The 26,490-nt window shown below is 39.5% G+C and overlaps 1 long non-coding RNA gene across 2 annotated transcripts; it reads left to right on the forward strand.

Moving 5' to 3' along the window:
• Positions 1–14,289: 14,289 nt before the first annotated feature.
• LOC121930055 lies at positions 14,290–24,005 on the forward strand. 2 transcript variants are annotated; one of them, XR_006103810.1, is made up of 3 exons: positions 14,290–15,407; positions 19,057–19,235; positions 23,612–24,005. It is a non-coding gene; the product is annotated as an uncharacterized LOC121930055 (long non-coding RNA). The 2 variants fall into 2 exon arrangements; XR_006103809.1 differs by lacking the exon at positions 23,612–24,005 and adding an exon at positions 21,228–21,280 and having other exon boundaries at positions 14,296–15,407.
• The last annotated feature ends 2,485 nt before the right edge of the window (positions 24,006–26,490 follow it).

Below are 26,490 nucleotides of genomic sequence, written 5' to 3' on the forward strand. Positions count from 1 at the left end.
AAGCAAAGCAGCCCAATTCATCCATCCCTAATGTTTTAGAGGACTGAGCATTTGACTCAGGGGTCAAATCTTCACTCAGCCACAAAAACCCACTGGGTGATCTTGGGTAAGTCACACTCTCTTAGCCTCAGAGGAAAGCAAAGCCAAACCCCCTCTGAAGAAATATTGCCAAGAAAACACTGTGACAAGCTTTCCTTACGGTTAGCATCACTCATATCCAGTGTGGTGTAGTGGTTTGATCACTGGACTATGACTCTGGACATCAGGGTTTGGCCATGGAAACCCACTGGGTGATCTTGGGCAAGTCACACTCACTCAGCCTCAGAAAAAGGCAAACAAATTTCGCAAAGAAAGCTCTGTGATAGGTCTGCCTTATGGTTACCATAAGTCGGAAATGACTTGAAGGTAGTTTTTTGTGGGTTTTGGGGGCTATGTGGCCATGTTCTGGAAGAGCTGAAGATACACAACAACAATAACAAGAGAAAACCAAAAATGGCCTGCCATCTTCACTGGGTCAATGGTACACATCACATGGGATGCATTTGCACTGCAGAAATAATACAGTTTTAAACAGCTTTAACAGTGCAGATGTAACTTTGGACATGCTGGCCATGAAGCTCTGAACTATTCCCAATAAGGGAACAACAACATGGACTGAATTCCTCCAGTACTAGAAGTAAGGAGACTCTTCACACTCTCTTGTATTACTGGCTGAGGAGATTATCACATGGGAGAGGAAAGTGTCCTTCTCCCATGCTTAATTCGTATTATTAGTATAATCCGGGTGAGGATTTTAACACCCCCACATGCTTATCCTGTTCTTCTACCATCTGTAAACAGTAATGGACCCATCATTGGAAATTCATGGGAGTTCCCATTAATACTCAGTGATGGGTCCATTACTGTTTACAAATGGTAGAAGAATGGGGATGTGATAATCTCCCCCCTCCCAATCATGCTAATAACATGAATTAAGCATGGGAGAAAGACATAATATCCAGAAAGGCTAGTAGGCAGTCGATCTGTAGATACAGAATCCCTAATCTGCTCTAGAGAGAAGATTGGTTGGTTCTGATGCAGTCTTCTCAATAAAGTGTCTTCAGGCCCTTCCTGGAATTACCACACCCATACAATCTTCTTATTGTCTCCTTTTGAACTGAAAAGAGTACACAAGAGCCTAGCTTACTTTCTGTTCTGCCCTTTTTAATTCCTGACACACTCTTCAGTCCCAACAACTGTTTTCTCATGCAGCTTCTGGTTCTTGATTTTCATATCCAACAAAAGGGAGAAGTTCTCAGAGCTGGAGGGGTACTTGACAGTGAACCTGGACACACAGAAAGATGTCTGCTATCCTTTTGACTGTCTGCTAATGCTGTGGCTCTGCTGCTGCTGCTGCTGCTGCAAAAAAAAAAAAAAAGGTGGGCACCCTTTGAAGGATCAAATATCAGATTATACATGTTTTATCATCTATTGGCTTGGCACCAAATAAGAATAGAAAAAAGATCAATTCACTGGTTGAGAAAACAGCTTGGCTAAGGTTGAGAAAATGACTCAAATTATAAATCATAGATTATTTAAGCATATAAATTCCACAAGTAAGCTTCCAGTCCTCATTACCATGAACAGGATTATCTGTATTGTAGAAGAAAGGTCACTGCTATTAGAAAAGAAATCCCAGGCAGGTTACAGACCGCCATTTCGGACGTCCTCAGGACGTCCCAGTTTGAAAAAGGGGCGTCTCTTCTAGACGCCCCTTACCCTGTTATGGACAGAGTCCGTAACAAATGGCAGCGGCCGTTCCACACTTTGGCACTTGCAGCGTCTCTTCCGGGTTACCGGAAGGAGTGCGATTTTCGCGCTCCTTCTTTGCAGCGTGGAGGAGTCGCGCGGTTTGGTTGCTGCGACTCCTCCACGCTGCAACTGGCAGCGGCCTGAGACCGCCCCTTTTAGGCGGTCTGTAACGGGCCCCAGTTTAGGAAGAACTGTACTAAAGTAGTAAATTGCATGGTTTGTATATAGACATGGTCAATCCAGAACCAAAAAAAGTAGTCCTTTCAAATTCTGGAGAGCTATTGCCTATTCAAATAGATAATGCTAAACTAGGTAGATTCATGATCAGAGTTGATTTTAGGCAGGTTATTATTCCAGCAATAAAAACATATCAAATACATTCAATAAAAACAATAGCATGTTATCAATACAATAAGTTTAATAAAATACAATTAACTTTCATAAAACTTACAGTACTAATGGAGGTGAGATATTTTACAGCAAATTTAGTGGATACTCTGTGATAGGGTTGCCATAAGAAGCTTATGCATGCATGTTAATTCATCTTACCTCTATCCAGTTTAATATTTAATTCAGGCAGCATTCTGATGTTATTGGATGGTTTTTACTGCTGAATTTGCCACCCGAATGCAACCTTGGTCCATCCCCGCTTCCAGAGCCACTCTGGCCATTTTTTTAGCTCGGAAAACTCACAGATCCGAAAAGAGACGTGAGGAAAGTCTCTGGAAGTGGGGGTGGACCTGTGCTGTATTCGGGCAGCAAGTTCAGTGGTAAAAACTGTCTGATAATATCAGGATGCCACCCGAATTAAATTTTAAACCTGATAGAGGTAAGCTGAATTAACATGCATGCAATAAGCTCCTAAATCAGAAATGACTTGAAAGCACATACAACAACTTTTTAGATCACTTTCTCTCTCTCTGAATGTCAGGATGAATGTAGCAAAGAAGCTTTTATTCATGAACCATTTGAATTAGAAGGACATGTAGGTAGGCATAGCTTTTAAAATATTTTGCACTACTCCCCTCACCCCACCCTTCACACACACAACAGATGATAAATGTGTTGTGAAATTAATGAAAAGCAATTTTCCTTTTATTTTCCTTTAAAATAAAAAAATTAAAATGTGATACTAGAATGTTAGAAAGAGTTGAACCTGGCTGCTATCTGAAAAGGTTTTCAAGTATCTAGTAGCTCATTGAAATATTTTTGGTCTCTCTCTATCTGAAATCCATTAAGCAGTCACTTGGCTCCTGCAGTGTTCTCTCACATTAGCCCAAACTGCATTTAAAATGTTAAATCTCTGTAATAAAGACATCCTATGCTGAATAGCATTTGAAAATGCATTGTGCTTTTCATCCATAATATGCAGACTGTGGATCATTTTAAATGACAGTCCATGGTAAATCTCCCTTTAATTGGAAGGGACATCTCAATCTATTTTAGCATTCTTTATGCTTATCAAAGAATGGCAATAAATTGTTTTCTTTTACAAAATATAAATCTTGTTTCATCAAATAATCTGGACTTACTGCTGAAATTAGACTTCTAAATAAGTGACTTGGCCTTCATTTTGAAAACTGCTTAAAAGGATGTGAAAATATAAAATATAAAGCTATAATACATGTCTTTTAAAATATTGGCCAGAATATTGGTGTGGGGTGTGGGCATGGTTGACTGGAATGAAAGAAATCACCTTGGATCAATTTTAGGTTGAATCACACTTAGAGTATGCCCATTGAAGCCTAAGGGATGTAAATTAACAATAAAAAAATAATTTTTATGGAGATGATCAGAGAATGTTTGGAAGCGGAACTAACCTATTGTTAATAAAATGCCTGATTGCAAGGCAGTCACATGTTGTCCCATCCTAGGCAAATGGCACACCCATCTCCAGATAAGCAAGAAACCTGTGTAGATAATGAGGTATGATTGCTTAAACTAAAGTTAACTTTTGGTAAGAGTATTTTTTACTCTTTTTTAATAATAGGTTTTTTTACTCTTTTTTAATATAAAATTTTAAATACAGCAGGCTGAAATGGAGGCCATATCTGCATGGGCCAGAATACCCTGGGAGCAGTCTGGAGTATTTTGGCCCCAACATCCCCCATTACATAGACACTCTGGAGCAACACTGGGTGGCTGTTTACAATGTGTGACTGTGCCACCCGCTGCTGCCACCACAGGCATGAGACACTCCCTCTGAGGACAAAAACAAGACATCCAGCATTGATCACATGGCTGGTACCTTGTTCTGACCTCAGGGAGACTGCCTTGCACCAGCAGTAGCAGTAGCGGATGGCACCTTGGGATGCATTGTAAACAGCTGCATCACACCAGAGGGCTACAGATCTTCTGGGAAGACACAGAGCAAAAGATTTCCAGGTTCTTTTTGGAACGGAGGGACACCCCTCAGTTTGGCTGCTGCAGCATCCCTCCAAGGGAAAACAGGCCACTGCCAGTCTGACTTTCCCAGAGGTATGTACCAGGCCTAAGTAACTATTAGAGTCAGCCAAATAAAACTCAGGTCTATTATTATTGTTATTATTATTATTTATTATTAACCTTTATTTATAAAGCGCTGTAAATTTACACAGCGCTGTACATACAATCTTTTTAATTGGACGGTTCCCTGCCCTCAGGCTTACAATCTAGAAAGACACGACACAGAGGGAGTGGTGGCGGGGAAGGGGCATCTCTAGTAGGATAATACATATAAAATACATAGCAATACAGGAAATGATTCAATAAAACAGGCAAGAAAAGAACATCAAATAGCAAGTGACAATTATGCAATGCCTGGGAACGCTGCCCTGAACAGAATGGTCTTCAACTCCGTTTTGAAGCTGGTTAAAGAAGTGATGGCTCTTGCTCGTGGGGGAAGAAGGTTCCAGGAGTGAGGGGCAGCGAGTGAAAAGGGGTGAATCTGGGATGGGGCATCTATAGTTTCATCTATAGTAGATCAACTGAATCAAGTACTAACTTAGCAAATTCCTATTTCTTGATTGGCTCTACTCTAACTGGGACTAGCAATTATATTTAGGACCTTGTTTTATTTGACGGAGGCTACATTTGCACTGCAGAAATAATGCAGTTTGTCACCACATTAAATGCCATGGCTCCATTTTATGGAATCCTGGGATTTGTAGTTTGTTGTGGCATCAGAGCTTTCTGACAGAGAAGGCTAAGTAGCTGACAAAACTACAAATCCCAGAACTCTATAGCACTGAGCCTTGACAGTTAAATTGTTGTCAAGCTGCATTATTTCTTCAGTGTTGATGCAACCTGAATCTAATAGTAACAATAATTTTAAAACCTCCAGCAGGGTTATCCATTATCCAATGATGTAGCAGGATCTCAGTCCAAGTTCCCAGTCATCCACTGTGTCTATTTTAGTTGAGACAGGCAACTGGATTAACAGTATCAGCAATAGTAAAGCTATTGGGTAGCCAAAGATTCAATGCCACTTTTCTCTTCCATGGTGGAGACCCCATCTCAAGCAGCATAAAGATGTCCTCATCAGATAGCAGACTTCATGTTTATTTACATGCATAAATGTCTTGCAGAAAGAGATTACATGTGAAGCAACCCTAAGCTAAATCGATAAATCCTGCCCCAAGGGAAAGTCATGTTTTAGGCCAATGGTGGGGAATACTTTTCGACTTGAGGACCAAATTCAATTTCAGACTTTCTTGAGGGGTTTCATTCCATGTTCAGTAGGGACCAAAAAAAAGCTTGAATATTTTAGTTTAAAGCTGTTAATATGAGAAGAAATAAAAACCTGAGCCAAAAAAAAAGGGGGGACCACTAAACTATGGTATGATGTAGAAGAGGACACAGTGATCTGAGGACATCCAGAGGACCCTGGAAGAGTTGGATTCCCCATCTCTATAATAGATGGAAGAAGTGGATGACACAGAGATCACATAAAGCCAGCTAATCTATATCAAGTTTAGCTGTCATGAATAATGGATCTGTGGAAAAATTAAGAAGGGAAAAGAGATACCTCTTGCCTTCCTTCACTGAGGAAAACTGAGCTGTTCTATTGGATGCAGTGTGGTTGCTTACTCTGGTGTGTATGGCTGCTTGTGTGCATATGTACATGTGTTTAAAAAATAGTTGTGCAAAACTCAGGGATCTCCATAAATCAACACTCCCTTTTGTTTCTCAGTGGCTACATTTCTAGTGACACACACAATCTGAATTATATTGATTATGTAATAATCCCATATCTGGGAGCATTAATCTTCCCCCAGATGGCTACATGTACTTTCTAACACATCTTGATTATTGAGGGTGGGTAGTGTTGACCAAACTAAAGCTGTTGGTATGATATGAAAATTAATGTCATCTCAATGCTGGTTTGTTCATCAATTTATCTGTAATGCAATAACTTTATTGATGTTTGGAAGAAAATTTGCTACACATGTTCATGGCAGCATTCCTTAAATAAGGTGGATATTTCATCCATTTCTCACAGCATTTTGAAAAGTAGATGAAGAAAAGAAAGCCACATCTGAGGGCATGCTTCTGCAGGATAAAACTCTGTGTTTCAAGAATTAACTGCAGGTTGAACCCTACACCTACTTTCAAAGATGCCATGAAAAATGTAAAAGGTAATTTATCTGTCTTGCATTACTTAATGAATGAGATCTCAGAATGAAACTTGGTAAACAAATCCAGATTAAAATTGTACAGTCCCATCTCTACCATTAGGAAGAATAAGGCAGCTTCATATTTGAGGAAGATTGAAAGGGCAGCAAATTGGGTACTATGCAGCTGGCCCTGGTGGATGGGAAATGCCATTTCTGCCTCTACCTCAGGCAGCAAAATGCCATGAATTGACCTGACAATTATATTTTGTGTTAGGATATAAACTCCAACTCTATCCCTAGTTCAAGATTCAAAGATATAACTGTGTTAGTCTGGAAAATCAGTATGCAAAGAAATCTTGTAGCACTCTTGAGACCTAGGACATTATCACAACAGCCTGCTGTCCTGCCACAATCCTGCTGGTTTAAAAATGGAAGCATACCCATTTGACATCATTTCTTATCACACTTTCCCCTACTATAGCACTTTGCTGATCCATGGTCATGTGATGCATTTTCCTCTGCCAAACTATGCCTTCTGGGAGGAAGGAGGACAAGTAGTTAGGTCAGCCAACCACCTCCTGAAATCAGCTGCTGAATGAATGTTTACATAGTAGCCAGCTTTGGGAAGGTATTGGCAGCTGGGACTCCTCCTCCTCAACCCTCCTGAAGTAGGGGCTTCTGTGTGCACATTCACACAGAAGCCCTGTGCATCTAGAGGAAGCAAGAGGACAAGCAATCCCAGCTGCCAACACCTTCTCAAAGCCAGCTACTGTGTAAATGTGCATAACACAGCCAGCTTCAGGAAGGTGTTATAAGCCATGTTTTCTGTGAAGGGAAGGGGAGAAAGGAGCAGAATCACACCCATTCAACCACATGGTTACCCGAGAAGCAGAACTGCAGTGCAAGGGACCTACTGCACCAAGACAGAAATGTAATAGCAGTGAGATTGAAAACCAATTGACAGGTTTTGCCCCTCAATGAAGAGGAATACAACAGCAATGAATGCAAAGTAGGGCAGCAGCAGAATGAACAAGAAATTGTGTGATAAGTACCAGCCAAAACCACTTGTATTCTATTAAAATTCCACTTTTTATCCTCATGCAATAATCTCCTTAGTCTCAAGATCTCTTTGCATATCCATTTCAAGATGGCTATGAGAGTAATTGAAAATGGTATAGTCTTTCCAGTGCTGCTCTTGCACCACTGCTGACGTTTATTCTTATCACACCAGTGTTAGTGATGTTAGAATTGTGCCCTTCAGACAACAAAATATCACTTAAGATTACTGCATAATACATATATAATATGTTTTCTTTTTAATCTTCATAATTCATATTCATGACCATTTACTCTTCTTCCTTTGATTTGCTATAAGTTGTCTTTTGTAGTCCTATGTGACTTGCTATCTAAGTTCATTTGTGTTACTATTTGGGACTTGAAATGTGTCACCTGCAGTATTGCATGAGGTATGTGCATAGGTACCCCAAGGTCTAGCCTTCCTGCACCCCTCTCTTTTTTATATCAAAGTGATATTAAAAGAGATGTTTAGAGCACATAGCCACAAGGGTTCTCCAGTGTGGGAAAATAGCCTCACCATATAAGGAGATCCAGGAGGCTTACCATGGGGGAGCCCAAGAGCATGTAGCCATGAATAGATTGATCAACATCAGAATCTGCATAATCCCTTCACCAGTAAGAGTGATCGTGAGTGATAAACCTTGTGCTTGCATATGAACAGAAGTCCAAGCATACTTCCCTCTGGAAGTGACACTCCTTTGTCCAAGGACATTTGCACTGGTTGTCCAGCCATTCACAACTTCTCTTCTCATTCTTCTTTCCTGGAAATTAACTCTTAATCCCAAATTTATAGGTTTCACCCTATAAATATGCCTGCTTAAGCACTCATAATTTTGTCTCACTTGAGCTCAGACAGATGCTCTGCCCATATATCGCTGGACTTCTCTACATTACTGGCCATGCCACGATCTTAAGACAGCTTGCTGAGCTACTTCTCTTCCTGGTACCCTGTGATTGAAGCCACACACCTGGAATTAGCACATTAACCCTCTTTGTGACCCCTCAAGTCACAATCTGCTACCTTCTTTCCTTCCAGTAGTGCCTGAACATGTGTGAGAGTGTTTTTGTGTGAATGATGATTGCTTGTGACTCATAAATAAAAACTATTTTGGAGCTTGCACTCTGAAGTTCTGTTTCTTGGTACTGGTATATACAGGCTTGATCCTTGCTTTGTGTTACTCAAGCCCTCTTGACTGATTTAATTGAGCTAACTAAATCCCCCTATTTCAATGTTAATTATGAATGTCTTCCTAGGACACTGGCATTTTGGGTAATAGGGTGTTTTTTGTTTAATTAATAAGCATGGGCAGGTCCATTTTGAATCAGGATCTCAGTGTGCACAGAGGAGCAGTCTAAAGCTTTCTGTCCCATCACACTCCTGAAAAGAAATCACTCATGCTTTTGCAATTGCCATGTAGTTAGAGCATAAGATAGCAGCCTTGTTGTTATTACATAGTCTGCAAAGACGTTTTTCCCCATCAAGGTGATGGTATATTGATTGAGCTCATCCTGGAAAAAAATAATCCAGTGTGTGTTTTTATGATTGGTTGATATTGCTTTGTGATATTGCCAGCCATTTAAAAAACACTTGGTTGTCTAAGGTCACCTATGGCCTATAGATAACCTACACAACTAATAAAAATGTTAATGTTAACAGCTCTATCCATTTTATAGATGTCTTAATCTTAAATAAGATTTTTGCTTAAAGAAATAACTGTATAAACCTGAATAGAATATAATGTTTTGCTGTGTGTTTACCTGTACCTCAACACCTCTTTGTCCTATACAAGTCCTGCAATAAGCAATTCTATTTAGGTCATTCTTTTTGAGATCACAACAAAATGGACTTATTCCAAATGGGAACTTTCCAGTACGGAAGGTGCAAGATGATAACAACAAGTTTACATACATGAAATATTTTGCTGCATATGTGAAGCTGAACACTTTCACGGCCGGCATCCATAGTTTTCAGTGGTTTTTTTCAGGCCATGTGGCCACGTTCTAGAAGAATTTATTCCTGACATTTCACCTGAAATTCCAGAGGGTGGTGGTATGGAAGTGTGTGGAATATATTTACATGTGGGACTTTGGTTTGGGAAGAAGTGTTTTTTTACATGTTAACGGTGGAGTTTTTGTGTTGTACTGTGCTGATTGGCCCAGCCCGCAGGTGAGTTGTGTGGAAGATATACGAGGGGATTTGTGTCTATTTAATTGGTAATCAGTTGTCTGTGAGGAAACCCATTGAGCCTGGATGGTGTTCATTTGCTTGTCTTGAGTCTTGATTTTGGTGTTTTTCAGGACAGGTAGCCAAATCTTGTTTACTTCAATGTTTCTTCTTTATTGTTGAAGTTGTCCAGATGTTTGTGAAAACTATTCCTGCATAGCTTTAAAAATCCATTTTTGGAAACAACAGTTTACATGGCACCATGCCATTGCCAAATTAAGGCTGCCTAATTAGGATTTTCCTGAAGCATTCCTCATTTTTTGCAGTCATTTGGTAGGCAGGTAGCCCTCTCCATGCTAGGAAAAACTATTGAATTGGTGCAAAAAGCAGAAAAAACATTTCAGTTATACTTTTAAGAATTCATTAAAAATTGGAAATCACATATTTAAGAAAGAAAGAGGAAAGTAAAAGTCATGAGTTTTTTCATCCCTAGACCATTGCAAACTCTGTGGGAAACAAAAATAATGACCAGAGAAGAAATACACAAATTCAATCTAGACAATGAGGAAATTGGAATAGTTAAAGAATGGAGACTGCAGTCAAGAAATAAGAAGACTGGGAATAGGAAGGGCAGCTATGAAAGAACTGGAGAAGATACTGAAGAGCAAAGGCATACAACTGAGCACTAAAATCAAAATCGTTCAGGCCATTGTATTCCCAATTACCATATATGGATGTGAGAGCTGGACAGTGAAGGAAGCAAACAGAAAGAAAATCAACTCATTTGAAATGTGGTACTGGAAAAGAATATTTAGGATACCATGGACAGCTAAGATACAAACAAATGGGTTCTTGAATAGACCAGGGCTCTCCTTGGAAGCTTCGATGATCAAGGTGAGACTATCTTATTTTGGCCACATAATGAGAAGGCATGGATCAATAGAAAAAACATTAATGCTAGGAAAGGTAGAGGGTAGAAGAAAGAGAGGAAGACCACAAACCAGATTGATAGACTCAATCAGGGGGGTTATGGGCAGGGGCTTGCAGGATTTGGGTAAGACAGGATGTGGGTAAGAATGTTACTATCCCATCCCCAATCAGAATGGCTTCAGTGATGGAAAAGAAGCGTTTTTAGCTAGGGATAGGACAAGGACAGGATACTAATGATTTGGGCAGGAGCTGCGCGGTAGCACATGTTCCAAGCCCAGTCTCAGCCCATGCCCAGATCGGGAAAAAGCCGGTAGTGTGATAATCTCCTCTGTGTCATGATTGTCCTATACACTTTATTATTATTATATTTTCTTATATCCCACGTCTCTCCTAATATAGGAACTCAAGGTGGCAAACAACAAGTAGAAAACAATACAATTTAAAACAGTACAACAATATTAAAATATATAAATGTAAAATGTAAAAACCAATTAAACAATTTTAAGAGTTAAAACAGTTATAAATTAAAATATAACATGTTAAAAATACAAACCATTAAAATGTATATAGCATGACATTAAAAATCCAGCCCTTATCAGCTTAAAAGGCTGATGCACAAAAACAACTTTACCTGGTGTTGGATGGATAGAATCATAGAATCATAGAGTTGGAAGAGACCACAAGGGCCATCCAGTCCAACCCCCTGCCATGCAGGAAATCTCAGTCAAAGCATACCCAACAGATGGCCATCCAGCCTCTGTTTAAAGACCTCCAAAGAAGGAGACTCCATCACACTCCGAGGGAGTGTGTTCCACTGTCGAACAGCCCTTACTGTCAGGAAGTTTCTCCTAATGTTGAGGTGGAATCTCTTTTCCTGTAGCTTGCATCCATTGTTCCAGGTCCTGTTCTCTTGAGCAGCAGAAAACAAGCTTGCTCCCTCCTGAATATGACATCCTTCCAAATATTTAAACAGGGCTATCATATCACCTCTTAACATTCTTTTCTCCAGGCTAAACATCCCCAGCTCCCTAAGTCGTTCCTGATAGGGCATGGTTTCCAGACCCTTCACCATTATAGTAAGGATAGTAGGGATGGCACCATCCTGGCCTCCCTAGGGAGGAAGTCCCAAAGCTTGGGAGCAGCCACTGAGAAGGCCCTCTCTTTTCTTCCCACCAAACTCACCTGAGAGGGAGGTGGGACAGAGAGAAGGGCCTCTCCAGATGATCTCATTACTTTGGAGGGCTCATACAGGGAGATATGGCCCTTCAAACAGCCTGAACCCAAACCGTATATGTCAAAACCAGCACTTTGAATTGTGCCCAGAAACAGACTTGGCAGCCAATGGATCTGTTGCAACAAGGGAGTTGTATGCTCCCTGTAGCCAGCTCCAGTTAACAGCCTGGCTGCAGCTCTTTGGACCAGCTGAGGATTCTGAGCACTTTTCAAAGGCAGCCCCCCATAGAGTACATTACAGTAATCCAGATGGGATGTAACTGATGCATGTACCACCGTTGCCAGATCTGACTTCTCCAGGTACTCGCTGAGTTTTAGTTGTGCAAAAGCACTTCTGGTCACCGTTGATACCTGGGCTTCCAGGCTCAGCACTGAATCCAGAAGTACCCCCAAACTACAAACCTGAGATTTCAGGAGTGTGACCCCCATCTAACACAGGTTGAATCCCTATTCCACAATCTGACCAGGAGCACCTCTATCTTGTCTGGATTAAGCTTCAATTTGTTTGCCCTCATCCAGTCCATTACAGTGGCCAGACACAAGTTTAGGACAGGAACAGCTTTTTTGGAATTAGGTGGAAACGAATGATAGAGCTGAGTATCATCAGTGTATAGGTGACACCTTACTCCAAATCTCAGGAAACCCTCTCCCAGTGGTTTCATGTAGATATAAAAAAGCATAGGGGTCACAACTGAGCTGTGAGGGACCCCATAGGCCAATGGCCAAGAAGTCAAACAGGAATCCCCTAGCACCACCTTCTGAGAATGCCCCTCCAGGAAAGAATGAGGCCACTGTAAAACAGTACCTCCAAGCCCCATCGCAGAGAGGTGACTCAGAAGGATACCATGGTTGATGGTATCAAAAGCCACTGAGCGGTCCAGTAGAACCAACAGGGACACACTCCCCCTGTCTAATGCCCTGTGTAGGTCATCCACCAAGGCAAACAAAGCAGTTTCTGTCCCATAACCAGGCCTAAAACCAGATTGACATGGATCTAGATAATCTGTCTCATCCAGGAACTTTATATTCATAAGATTTACCGTAATTGAGGTAAATTAGGCTGAAACATAGTAATAGGCTCAGAGTCACCCAGTGAATTTCTTGGGTAAGGCAGGATATGAACATGCTTTTCCCAAGAGCCAGTCCAACATGTTAACCACTAGACTACACTGTATATCATGCATTTCAGCTCAGCACTGATATTTGTTGAAAGTAACTGTTTCAGAGCAAGGTACAATTAGTTTCTGATACCTGAAACCAAAACTAAGTTTATTTGACTGCTTCAAGCCATATTCTCAGCTTTTTTTTTTCCAGGCATTATGATGTAAATATTTACTATGATATGGTAAACTTTCAATGGTGGTGAGTCACTTGATTCTGCACACATACACTTTTACAACAGCATTTGACTTGATTGACTGTTGGATACTGATTAGAAAATATTAATATATGATGCTCTTGAGACTAAATCACTTATCCTAGAAGCATAAATGTTTAAAATGGACTCGAAAATTTGTACTGGGCAAGAAATCTGGCTTGGCTGAAATGGACAGCGGTGTCCGCCAAGGTTCAATATTCAGACCATGTTTATTGGATTTATTTGTCAATGATTTATTTCTGGCTTCTGTTAAATCTATTTTACAACTGTATAGATGATGCAATGTTACAGCTTAGTTCTAATTCACTGGCCATTGCCTAGAAGTATTCTGATAATTTATAGTGATAGCTTTAGAAAGTCTTCTGAAAAACAGGAAAAACTGCTAGCTCTCCATTTTTCAATTAACTGCAAGTGAACAGATCATTCTTTCATTCTGTACTTGAGTAAACTCTCAAATTTTAATACAAGATTAGAGCAGAGCAACATCTTCCTAGAGAATGATGAAATTTTCATCCATTTTTTTTTCTTAAGAACTTCCCATCAATTGCAAATTTCTTTATAAATTTGATGGGAAGAACTCCAGCTTTAAACAACTGAATGGGAGAAAGTAGATACACTGAGCTGGACCTATTAAGATGGGTTTGTTCAGTCTATTGTTTTAATAAGAATTTCCCAGAATGTATAAATTAGTCCATAAATAGGATGGAAAGAACTTGAGATTTGAGAAATACAAATAGGGGAGAAAGCAAAACTGACAGATTTGTCTATCTCCATTTATTCAACACCAAAAAGTTTCAGTTATGCATGATACCCAGGTGCTAAAGTGATTTTTGAAAGCATTGACAAAATGATCAAAAACTAAACCTTGACGAACTTAGCATACTTCATCAATAATAAACAGCAGCACATCAGAAACATGCAGATGGAAGATTTTTCTAAAGTTCAAGAACACAAGGTGAAAAACAAGTTTTGGTATCAATGCAACAGTACATGAATTCTAAAATATATAGAAATATGCCTTTGGGGACATAGATGTGCAGCTTTCATATTTAACATTAAACACCCATACACACGGTGATCCAGATATCAGAGAAAAACTTTATTCTTATTATTCTTTATTTTGTTGTACTGTCTGTTGTGTCACAAAATTGCTTGTTATGTCCTACATGGAAGAGTATTTCTTGGAGGATAAAAGCTAGGATGACAGATCCCAGCTGGAAGATTCAGCATGGAAATCTGAACACAGGGTGACAACCGAGCCCTAAAGATAGATGCTGATATTGATGCTGATGCTAATGCTTATGCTGACCCCTTATAGGAGGATCTGCTTGTCCAAGCACAGGAATCAGAGACAGATACAGCAGTCAGACCTCCAAGTCCAAGAGTCAGAATTTAGAAGACATCTCAGGAACTATTTCTGTTCTAGCTGTGCTTTGTACTTGCCTCAACGAAAAATGACTCAGCACCAATTCAGTCACAGCAAAGGTATCTCCAGTGGGAATGGCAGCAGCATGCAATGCCTGATACAGACAGATCACCTTTGCATAGTCACTTTCTGAATTTCAATGCATGCCTTCCCCTGCTGTGACCTCTGTTTCACAGCATTCCTAAACTCTGCCAAACCTCCTGGACTTTCAGCCTTGTCTTCACTGCCTGAATTGCAATACTGCTATCGTTCTTTGAACTCAGATTATTAATTGACAACTCTTTTCTGCTCTGTTCAAGTGATAACAGTTCCTGTGAAATCTCCATGTATTGACCCAGACCTGGCTCTGATTAACTCTTTCTGCACTGTCCCCATGTAACTGTTACTTATATAAAATACTCTTTTGACCAGCTGTGGAACTTAACAGTATATAATGGGACGTTAGCCTTACACTAATTGTACTAACCACTCCCACTGTCCACCATGATTGATTTCTGTGAGCAAGATTAAGGTGAAAGGACTGATGGAATAAGAGCTCCGATCAATACGTGGAATGTGTATAAACTTTTCATGATGTTGTAGCAGTTCACTATCTGACTGTGAAGTAGACTCAGTTTGATTGAGAATAAAATGAATACTTCATTTTTGCTGTTTCCTGGACATGTAAAAACCTATGTGAAAATGGATCATTTTTTTCCAGAAAATCCTGCAAATAGTGGTAGCTCAATCCACAGTAACCAAAGGTAAAAAAAGAGCAATGGATAGATTTTTAAAAATGCCTACACAGCTGGTGATGGAGAGTCAATGGCAGAGGTATGTGACTTCCTATGCTCTATTGTGTTTGTGCTGCTCAGAATAAAGGTAAGTGAGGGAATTTTTTGCAACCTCCCTAATACATTTTTTTTCTTTCTTTTAAAAGCCCTCCCACTGGTTCCAATGGGATGGAAAGTATTCCACTGGTTCTAGTCCAGCCATACCTGCTTAGTGAGTATGTTTGGGATGTGAGAAGAGCTGTAGATCTAATGTATCTCCAAGCCTCTTCTAATCTGTCCAAATCATTACTGTGGCATGCCTTCAAGTCATTTCTGACATGCTGGCCCTAAGGCAAACCTATCACAGGATTGTCTTCACAAGATGTGTTCAGATGAAGGTTGCCTTTGCCCTCCTCTGAGGCTGAGAGAATGTGACTGACCCAGGTCACCCATTTGATTTTCATGGCCAAGCAGAAATTCCAACCCTAGTCCAATGCTCAGATGGGCACACAACGCTGGCTCACGTCCCTGATATTCTTCCCCAAAAAATGTCCCCATTTTTCCTCAGTCCATTTGGATAACCAACCTGAAAACATTGCTAGAAAAATTTCTGAGAGGAACAAGGAAACTCTTCAGCAAGCAGGCTTCCCTTTCTGCAGGCAGACATCACTCCTCTCAAGGAGTTGCCCAGTATTCAGTATTTAGCATAAAGACCACTGGATCTTGTGTTACCATTAGTGAAAATACATCTAAAAAAATAAATAAATCCTGTATCTAGTTTAGACCACCAGAGTTTAAGAATGGCACTGTCAAACCGAAACTTGTCCAGAGGAAGACTACCACAATGGCAGATGTTCTGGAAACAAAACCCTACAAGGAGTGGTTAAGGAAGTTGCTGTGTTTAGCCTAACGAAGTGAAGATAGAGAGGAAATGCTGTAGCTATCTTTGAATATCTGTAAGATTGAGTGAGCCTGTTTTCTACTGTTCCAGAAAATAGGAACCATAGCCATATTTTAATTCAAATTACAAGAAAGGCAATTCTGACTAACTATTAGGAAGAATGTCTTTGTGTTTGACAGAAGAATGGACTATCTTGGATGAATCCCCTTTCCTGAATATTTTTAAACAGAGGTTAAATGGATACCTTATGGGTCCTTTAGCAGTGAATCCTGCACTGTCAGGAGTTGGGCTGGACAATTTTTGGGTCCCTTCCAACTCTATATGCGTGCGCCTTCAGATTGTCTGTTGGCTTATGGCGACCCCATGAATTCCATAGGATTTTCTTAGCCAAAGAATACTCAGATGGTTTTGCTAGTTCTTTTTTTTTTCTTTTTCTTTTTCTTTCTTTTTCTTTTTCTTTTTTTTTGAAATATAGCCTACAACAGCTGGAACTCTCACATTACAGAATTCCTTTTACTAATTCAAAACCAATTTAACCTGCAACCCATTTAAAAGGTAATCATCTTCTTTCAAATTAACATTATGAACCACATTATGACAGACTCATTTTACAAGACACCAAGAGAATGAGAGAGAGAAAGAGGGAGAAGAAATAAAAAAAAAAGAAAGAAATTGGGTGTTGTATGTTTCATATTCTCATTTTGAGACCCTGGAAACCTAGGATGAGTCTATCTTGTTTAGGATTTATGAGTTTAGCGTATAAGATTTGTGTATGTTTATGTGTGTTTTGCTATTGATGAGTCATACTCTGTCTTTTTTAAAAAGCTATTCCAATAAATAGATAGGATACATAATTAACTTTTATATATTTTTCCTCACCGTCAACCTGGGATTCAGAAAACAAAATCACTTTCCAAATTGCTTTAAATCAGGAGTTAGAAATCTGTTTCCCCTTAACGTGTTGAACTGCAGTTCCCATTACTTTTAACCACTGATCTTTCTGGGCTGGGCTCCTAGGAGATGGGGTCAAGTAACCCTATGCCTACTTTAAATATTTGTATTAAATTTTTAAAAGTCTAATATACTGAAGAAGCTGACTGCACAAGATAGACTTAGTTTTCCAGGTTCTCAAGTTGAGAATATGAAACCTACAGCACAAAATATCTCTCTCTCTCTCTCTCTCTCTCTCTCTCTCTTATAAGATTAGTCTTTGTCATAATGTGGCCTTGTAAATCACAATTTAGACTGAGGGCTTTTCCTTGCAAAGGAATCAGGTGTTTCCTACATTTTAAAACTTTAAATCTATGGACAGTTTGGTTTCCTTTAATTTGTTTATGTGCTTTATTGACATTTTGGTTACCTTTGCTAGAAACCTTGAAGATCTTCTGAAAGGATCTGTTTTAAAGTGATAATGAAGATAAAGGCACAGAAAAAAGGAGATAAGCTTCTATTTAGCCATTCTGTACACTGAACATTCTCACTGCTGAGGATTAACTACCACAAAGAAAATTCATTCTAAACTGGGGACAAATTTCTCCTGTCAGATTCATATGGTGATAATAGGCTGTTACGTTCTATCTACCTCTATGCATACATTCCACGCAGTGTCAATGCAAGTGTGCACATCCTAGGACAAAGAACGGGATATAATTCCTCTGCTCATTTTCTTTATCCTTTCCTGCTTATTACCACTGTAGCAAAATATTTATTTAACATCAGGCCTTGTACAATTTAAAATATAGCATAACATATCCCAGTGTGGTTCAGGAGCCAAATTCAAGGAGGACATATCACTTGGTTTTTATGAACTATGGCAGCTAAACAGAATTTCTGTATTCAAAAGTAATGCAATTTGTTACACTATTTACATCATACCACAGCACAGGTTTTCTGTGTGACAGACAAAATGAAAATAGTTTAAAATACAATATAAAACAATAAAAAAACTGCAATTAAAACACAGGTGTTGTTGTTTTTTACAACTGAGAGGCCCAGACAGGGAGATGATAGCTACTGAAAAGGCCAAGATGAACAGAAAGATCAAAGAGACCATAATCATTGCAACAGATAAATCTACCTGGGAAGTTGGGAGGGAGGGTTGGGCTGGGGTCTCGTGGGACTTGTTGTTTTTATTGTTGTATACTGTATTAACTTTGCTGTTACCCGCCTCGATCCTCAAAGTGGAAGAGGTGGGATATAAATAAATTATTATTATTATTATTATTATTATTATTATTATTATTATTATTATTACGACTGTTCCATGACCAGGGCTACTGAAGATGTTAAGTTTTGAGCAAGTACATACTGCATCAGTTCGCAAATGAAGGCTTTCAGAAAGCCTGGTTGCATGCAACTGGATTTCTTGAAAGATAAAGCAAGCATTTTTAATTGGAACTGAAAATAGACTGGTATCAAGTGTACCTGACAAAGTACAGGTGAAATGTAGTAAACTAATGCCATTCCACTGACAAACCCTGCAGCCTTATTTTAGGCCAGATGTAGTTCTGGGAATGTTTTTACAGGCATTACCATATACCTAGTGCATTGTTCCAGTATCAAAAATGTTGAGAGATAAAAGTCAATTCATGCCCAGCTTTGGAGATTCCAAATCCAAGAAACTCTTTGGTAACTTCAATAGGTCCCAAATGCTGCAGCCAGGCAGATGATAGAGATCGTGTGGTCATCTTATTCAAAGAGTTCCATTGACTGCCAGTTGGTTTCTGGGCAGAATTAGAAGTGCAGGTGATAAACTTTAAAACCATACACAGTTTGGGTCTACACTATTTGAAAAACCTAATCTTTCTAGGTGAGTCTGCTGAAGATCTAAGATATGCAGAGGAAGGCTTTCTCTAGATCCCATTACCATCACCGAAATCTTGGATGAGGACACAAGAGAGAGTCTTCTCAATGGCTGCGCCCAGGCTGTGGGACTTCCTTCCGTAGGAAGACTGGTTGGATCCCTCTCTGCTGTTTTTCCACCAGCAGGTAAAGACCTTTGTATTCAAGAAGGCTTTTGGTTTTTAATACAATGTGTCATACCAAACTTTTAAGACATGTGTGTTGTTTCTGTTTTACGTTATTATTTTATTTATTTTACATGTGCTTTTAACCTGAATTTTAACTAGTGTTTCTTAAATACTAATTTGATTTAATTGTGTTTTAACTTTTGCACTGAAAGCTTTTTAATTGTAGTGTGTTTTTAAAAGGTTGTAGGCTGCCTTGTATTACATGTTGGGAGAAAGGCAGGATACAAACTAAATAAATTATCTACACCCATTTCAAACTGGCTTTAGGACAGGCTTTGGGGTTGAGACTGCCATGGTTGCCTTGACCGACGATCTGCGTCTGAGCATTGACAGGGGGAGTGTGACCCTGTTGGTGCTCTTAGACCTCTCAGCGGCTTTTGATACTATATATCACGGCATCCTCTTGGACCGCCTGAGGGGGTTAGGTATCGGGGGCACTGCTTTGCAGTGGTTCCAGTCCTTCTTCTCGGGCAGGTCTCAGAGGGTGCTACTCTGGGACTGTAGCTCCAGTAAGAGGTACTTCACTTGTGGGGTTCCTCAGGGGGCTATTTTGTCCCCGATGTTATTTAACATCTATATGAAGCCGCTGGGTGAGATAATACGGAGTCATGGTGCTGGGTGTTATCAGTACGCTGATGACACCCAAATCAATTTCTCTGTATCTCGTTCATCGGCCTCGAATTCCAATGGCATCTCTTCTCTCAATGAATGACTTCAGGCGGTAATGGGCTGGATGAGGAAAAACAGATTGAAACTGAATCCAGACAAGACGGAGGTGCTCATGGTAGCGGCCCCGAAACCAAGAATTGGGTTGCAACCTCCAGTCCTGGATGGGGTCACACTCTCCTCCAGCGACTGTGTTCGCAGTCTGGGGGTGCTCCTTGACTCGTCGCTCCTGATGACAAATCAGGTAAATGCGACGGTCAGGAGTGCCTGTTATCAGCTTCGGCTGATACGCCAGCTGCGCCCTTTTCTGGAAGTAAGGGATCTCGAGACGGTTGTGCACGCACTGGTAACCTCACGCCTTGACTTCTGTAATGCACTCTACATGGGGCTACCCCTGTGCTTGACTCAGAAATTACAGCTGGTTCAAAATATGGCAGCCAGGCTTGTCTCAGGAACATCTAGGAAGGACCACATTACTCCGGTTTTGAGATCCCTCCACTGGCTGCCTATCAGCTTCCGGGCCCAGTACAAGGTGTTGGTTATCACCTTTAAAGCCCTAAATGGCTTGGGTCCAAGCTATCTTAGGGACCGCCTCCTCCCGTACAATCCTCCCCGCTCTCTCTGGTCCTCTGGGAGGAACTTACTACAGCCTTTAAAATCTAGGCTTGCGGCGACCTCCCAGAGGGCGTTCTCTGCTGTCGCCCCCAAACTCTGGAACGACCTGCCGGATGAGATCCGTCAGATAACATCATTAGACAGCTTTTAAAAAGCGGTCAAGACGGATCTCTTCCGGCAGGCCTTTCCAGATTAACCATCCCGGCCCAGGTTCCCTGATTCCCTCATTCCTCCCGTGGCCCCATCTTAGTGATGGTTGAGGATCAACAGAGGGATATCAGGGTTTTTAGCTTTTAATTGTTGTTTTTATGCTTTGATATTGTGTTTTAATATGTTATACTGTTTAATACTGTCTTAAGGGGGGAGGGATAAAGTGTTTTTAATTGTCATATTTTATATTTTACTGTTGGTTTGCCATAGGGCGGTATACAAATAATAATAATAATAATTATTATTATTATTATTATTATTATTATTATTATTATTATTATTAAATAAAATAATGATTTTAAATATAAAGTGTTGGGTGCAGGGAAGGATTATTAGTATATTTGGTCATTCTTTTGATTTAATCGGTATGAAGTAATGAATAAAGTAAATAACTGTGGTCTGTATAGCAGACAGGGTTTTTTCCCCAATAACATTTCTCTGAATTTTCTTTTTCTCACAGGCTCGACAGACCACCCTGAAGGGACAGAGGGATGCTGCCCCTTTCCTAGCCAGATTGGGGCTGCAGCAACTTCACTCTGTGGCCCTGATCCGGCCTTTCAAGGGTGCAGAAAGGAGCCATAAAAAATGGCTCCTTTTTGCACCCTCAAAAGGATACCATAGCCATGGTGGTGCAGCTATATGATGTTCCTTCAGCGCTGCATCATATGGACGCAGCACTGGAGAAGCGATATGATCCCACGCACCATGTGGAGTGGTGTGCGGCATCATGGTGCCTTGGGGGCAGAGTGAGGGTATGCATCATCTGGATTCCATCCCCAGGCTGGCCTTTCAGGCTGGTCTATAAAGGGCCTCAGTCCCTTAAAAAGAAGCCCAGTTCACACAATTTTCTCTGAATACTCTCCAACTTTCTTTCTTTGACTAGCACTGTTGTGGATAACACAAAATGGTTTCTGCCAATACAATAGTGGCTTTTTCTATGCTAAGAGAAACAAGAGCAAGATGAAGAAATCAGCACAAGAAGAAAATATATGGAAACTATGGAAACCAAATATGCTATACTACAGCCACTAGTAACAGTAAAGTGGTTAGTCCCAAAAAAATTCACGAGTCACTTTGGAGGTATGCTGTTTAAATGACACACACATCTTAAGAGGCCAGAAGCTGTGCCAAAGCTGCACACTAGTCTTTAGGACTGGAGCGTGTCTTTGGCGTGGTTTCTGGCCTCTTAGGAAGCATGTAGCATTTAAACAGCATACTTCCAAAATGACCCAAAGCAGCTTTATTTTGGCCTGTCTGTTCAGGCCCAGAGTTATCCATTACATTTACAGTGGTGCCTCGGGTTACGAAATTAATTCGTTCCGCGGCCGCTTTCGTAACCCGAAAAGCCTTCGTAAGCCGAATTGCCATAGGCGCTAATGGGGAAAAGCCGCGGTTCCGTTTAAAATAGCGCCGAAGTTTTTTCGTAACCCGAAAAAACATTCGTAACCCGGAACAATTATTTCCAATGGCATTTTTTCGTATCCCGAAAAATTCGTAACCTGGGTATTTCGTATCCCGAGGTACCACTGTATTGGAATTTTTGACCATTTTCAGTCTTTAAGGCCCTGTGCAGACCAACTATTAAGGCTGCCCTGGGGGCAGAGTCGAGGTGTGGTATCCACATGATACACGCCCCAACTCCACCCGCAGGGTGCTCTAATGCTGTGCACCACTCCACATGGTGCACAGCATCATAGGGCTTCTCTGGTGCTGTGTCCACATGACACAGCACCAAAGGAGCACCTTAAAGCCGCAGTCCCGCAGCTATCACGGCCTTTCCAGGGCACAAAAAGGAGCCACTTTTTGTGGCTCTTTTTTGCACCCTGGAAAGGCCACATTTTCAGCTGTGGCATGTGGTTGCTATGGCCCCTATCCAATGTAGCTACATAGCCCCTAAGTCATTATCACAGGTTTACTATCTTATATCTGATTTTAATTTTTTTAAAAAAAAAAAACTCCAATATGAAATTTCCATTTTGTGTAAATTGGAAGTTAATGCTCCACCATCTTTCTCTCTTCTCAAATGTTCTGATGCAATTACTGGACCAAAATACAAATTACAAAAATGTAGAAATATTGTTTTCAGTGAAAATGGATTTAGAAATATGTTATTAGATAGCTAATGAAATGAAATTTTCTGCACATTTGTAAAATATCTTATTTTAATACAGAAATGAGATAGGATAGACTTTTGTATGAAGGGTTGCAAAGTGTCATGGTGCAGGAATAAAATTATATGCCTATTCCTCTACTGTAAATCATGATATATTGCAGCATACAGATCTACATCTTTCAAATAGGTTTCACAGACTGTTAATTACTATTGTATTGTCATGACAAGGCATTTTTCATCTACAGAGTAAAAAGGAGAGGTAATCTTCAAGGAGAGAAAAATGGGTACTATACCTTCCATAACTATGATTTATTTCGTTTTATTCATTAAAATGTTTCTAGAAACCATGTCTGTAGATATCAGGGATTGGAAAAATGAATAAAAACAATTCAACATATGATAATAAAGCAACAATAATCTTGTCTCCAATAGGAAAACAGCAATGGTGAATCAGAACCAACTTATAGTCACAAAGTTGCTACCACACTGCAGAATTAATGCAGTTTCACATAACTTTATATATCATGGTCCCAACCTATAGAATCTTAGAATTTGCAGTTTGTTGTGGCATCATAGCTATCGGATAGAGAAGGCTAAATATTTCACAAAACTACAAATTCTAAAATTCCATCCTATTGGGCTATGTCAGTCAAAATGATGTGATAATGCATTAATTCTGCAATATAGATGCAGCTTCCAAACTCAAAACTCATTTCTTAATTTGGGGCCAGGTGAACTGAGGTCAGAATCAAAACCAATGAGGAGGGTATTCCATCACCAACATGCATCAGCCAAGAAGACCCTCTGCCATATATCCACATGATATACTACTCCCCTGGTGAGAAATAGAAGAAAATCCCTCAGCAGTCTCAATATCAATATGTTTATCTTTCACTGACTATGAAAAACAGAATTCCTATGTGCAGAGCTGGTCATATGTGAAATGTCTTTCTAAGGGATGCAATTCTACTTTAATATTCTTCTTCAGAAGAGCAACAAGTAATTTTAGCAATTCTCTTCCCACTGCATCATTTGAAAAGAGAATTTGATTTCAGGATTCATTCTGTGCAAAATTAGCACACTGATGGTTTGCACAGAAAACAGAATTTTCTATGCCGGAAACAGTATTTTCCTAATAATAATAATAATAATAATAATAATAATAATAATAATAATATATTGTACTATATTAGATTAGATTAGATGTTTAATTCTTTTTTAAAGGGGGGTTTATGATATATTGTGTTGTGTATTGGATGTTTTTATACTGTAAGCTGCTTTGATTGCCTTATGGTAGAAAAGCGAGATGTAAAGAAAAAAAATTATCTAGTTTTATGTTACAATTAATATAATATAATATTTAATATATTATAATAGTAATATATAATATAATATTTAATATATTAATATATATATTTATTTAAATAATATATATTTATTTATTGATGTGGTGGCACAAGTGGTTAAGACGCTGACTCTGTTGATTGCAAGATGGCAGGTTGGGAAGGTAAACAGTGTTCTATGCAATCATGCTGGCTACATAATCACAGAGCAGTATCTGACAACGCTGGTTCTTCGGCTTAGTAACGGAAATGAGCACCGCTCCCTATGGTCAGACACAACTTCACAACCTTATCAACGGGGAATACCTTTACCTTTTACCTAAATAATAAATGCTGTTTCCTATACAAAACATTATGTTTTCCATATAATAAGAATAATCACCCAATTGCAGCGTTTTCACCACATTTAACAACATTTTCTGCTTACAAAATAATATTGTAGAGATATTATTTTTTAAATCATTTCTCAACTACTGTATTTTTGAATATTCTTTCCATTCCTAGTCCTGCTTACAACTTATATATTTTAAAAAAATACACAAGTGGTAGAGACAAGGGCAGTCATTCTATATTGCTGTTATGACTCTTAACTTAGAGTAATAGATCAGTTACTGGTCTGTATTCAGTTATACTACATATTCATTATCTTGACAAAATTGCTGTAATCATACATGCCTCCCAGGTTGCATCTGCAAACAATCCAGTTTGACACCGCTTTAAGTGTCATTGCTAAGTGCTATGGAATTTTGGAAACTATAGTTTGTTATGGTAGCAGAGCTCTCTGACAGAGAAGGCTAAATGTATCACAAAACTATAAATCCCTGAATTCCATAGCACATTGAGCCAAGGCAATTAAAGTGGTGACTAACAGGATTATTTCTGTAGTGCAGATGCTGCCCCAGATACTCCAGCAAGCCACTCTGAGCAATGGAGCCCTGTTCTGGTAGTGGTTGTGGTGCAGTCTCTTCCCACCAGCAAGCAAGAATGTAACAATCAGAAGCAAGATCCTCTTGCAATTTCACATCATACGACATATCACTGGCAGGAGGGAACTGGACACTCCATCCTCTTTCAGTGCAAACACTAGCAGATCAAACCTCCATTGCTTAGGATGCCTGCTGGCTACTAAGGTAAATTTAGGGTTCAGGCTAGCAGTTGATACTTTGTTATACATCCATAACTAAGTTGGTGGTGTAAGATTTTGATCAAGGTGTCTAATGCTGGTGCCTGAGTTATACTTGATAACCAAACAAGTTCTTTACTGAGAACTCCAACTGACTTGATGCACACATAAATGGGGAAACTGGTTGGAAATGTTTTTCTCTGCTGTAAACTTCATACACAATATAACATAAAAGTCTGAGGAACCAAAGAAGTAGAGGCTGTCTTTAAGGGACATTTCAGAGTGGCATATCTTTGAAATGATATTTCTCTCCCCTGCCCTAGACTTGGCCATATATTCAGGCCAATTGGGTTATGTGCAAACAATCTGGCTTTCTATTTGTCTAAGTGACTATAAATTCACATTGATCAGAACTTAGTGAAAATTAGAACACTCTCTATGAAATGCAACCAATGAAACTGTGATTCCAGTGGGCTCTAACTCATGTTAAAAGCCCACTGGAATGTTTCAGATTGCTCAGAGTGTTCTCTTAAACTGTATATTACTTTGCTGTGTCAATACCAGAAAGACTATTGATTTGGATCACATTGTGCTTTTATTTTAAATCAACATTCTAAAATATTAAAAATGGAAATTCCTTAATGTATTTCATTGTTGAGTTCCCATTCATAATTATTGTCTATGACTCTGTATGACAGATTTTAATATTTTGAGCACAGGATACAAAAGTCATATTATTGTTCACTGTCAGTATTGTGATGTTGTCATATAAACTGATTTCTATATCATGACATGTCCTTCATTTGTAATCTAAAAGGTGGCATTCTGTTTTAGCAAAACTGCTTGAATACACAAATTCTGAGTTATTTTGTGCTTTTTAAAGTATGTGTTCTTGTCATGAGAAATTTTACGAAAGGCCATATAAAAGACAGGGAGCTACATCCAGAGAGAGAGAGAGAATGAGAAGGGGTGGAGAGGAGAGAGGCTTTTCCAAATTCTACTTCTTTATTTCTTTTAGGCAGTATTGGCAGCAGAGCTGTGAACAGGTCAGTAGGGAGGCCTTTATAGAGATGCTTTTTTTAAAGATGCTTTTTATGTGAGTGCCAGCAGACAGCTAAGAATAGGGGAGAGGTAAAATCATGAG

The sequence above is a fragment of the Sceloporus undulatus genome, chromosome 4 (genome assembly GCF_019175285.1).
Source record: "Sceloporus undulatus isolate JIND9_A2432 ecotype Alabama chromosome 4, SceUnd_v1.1, whole genome shotgun sequence".
Lineage (NCBI taxonomy): Eukaryota > Metazoa > Chordata > Lepidosauria > Squamata > Phrynosomatidae > Sceloporus > Sceloporus undulatus.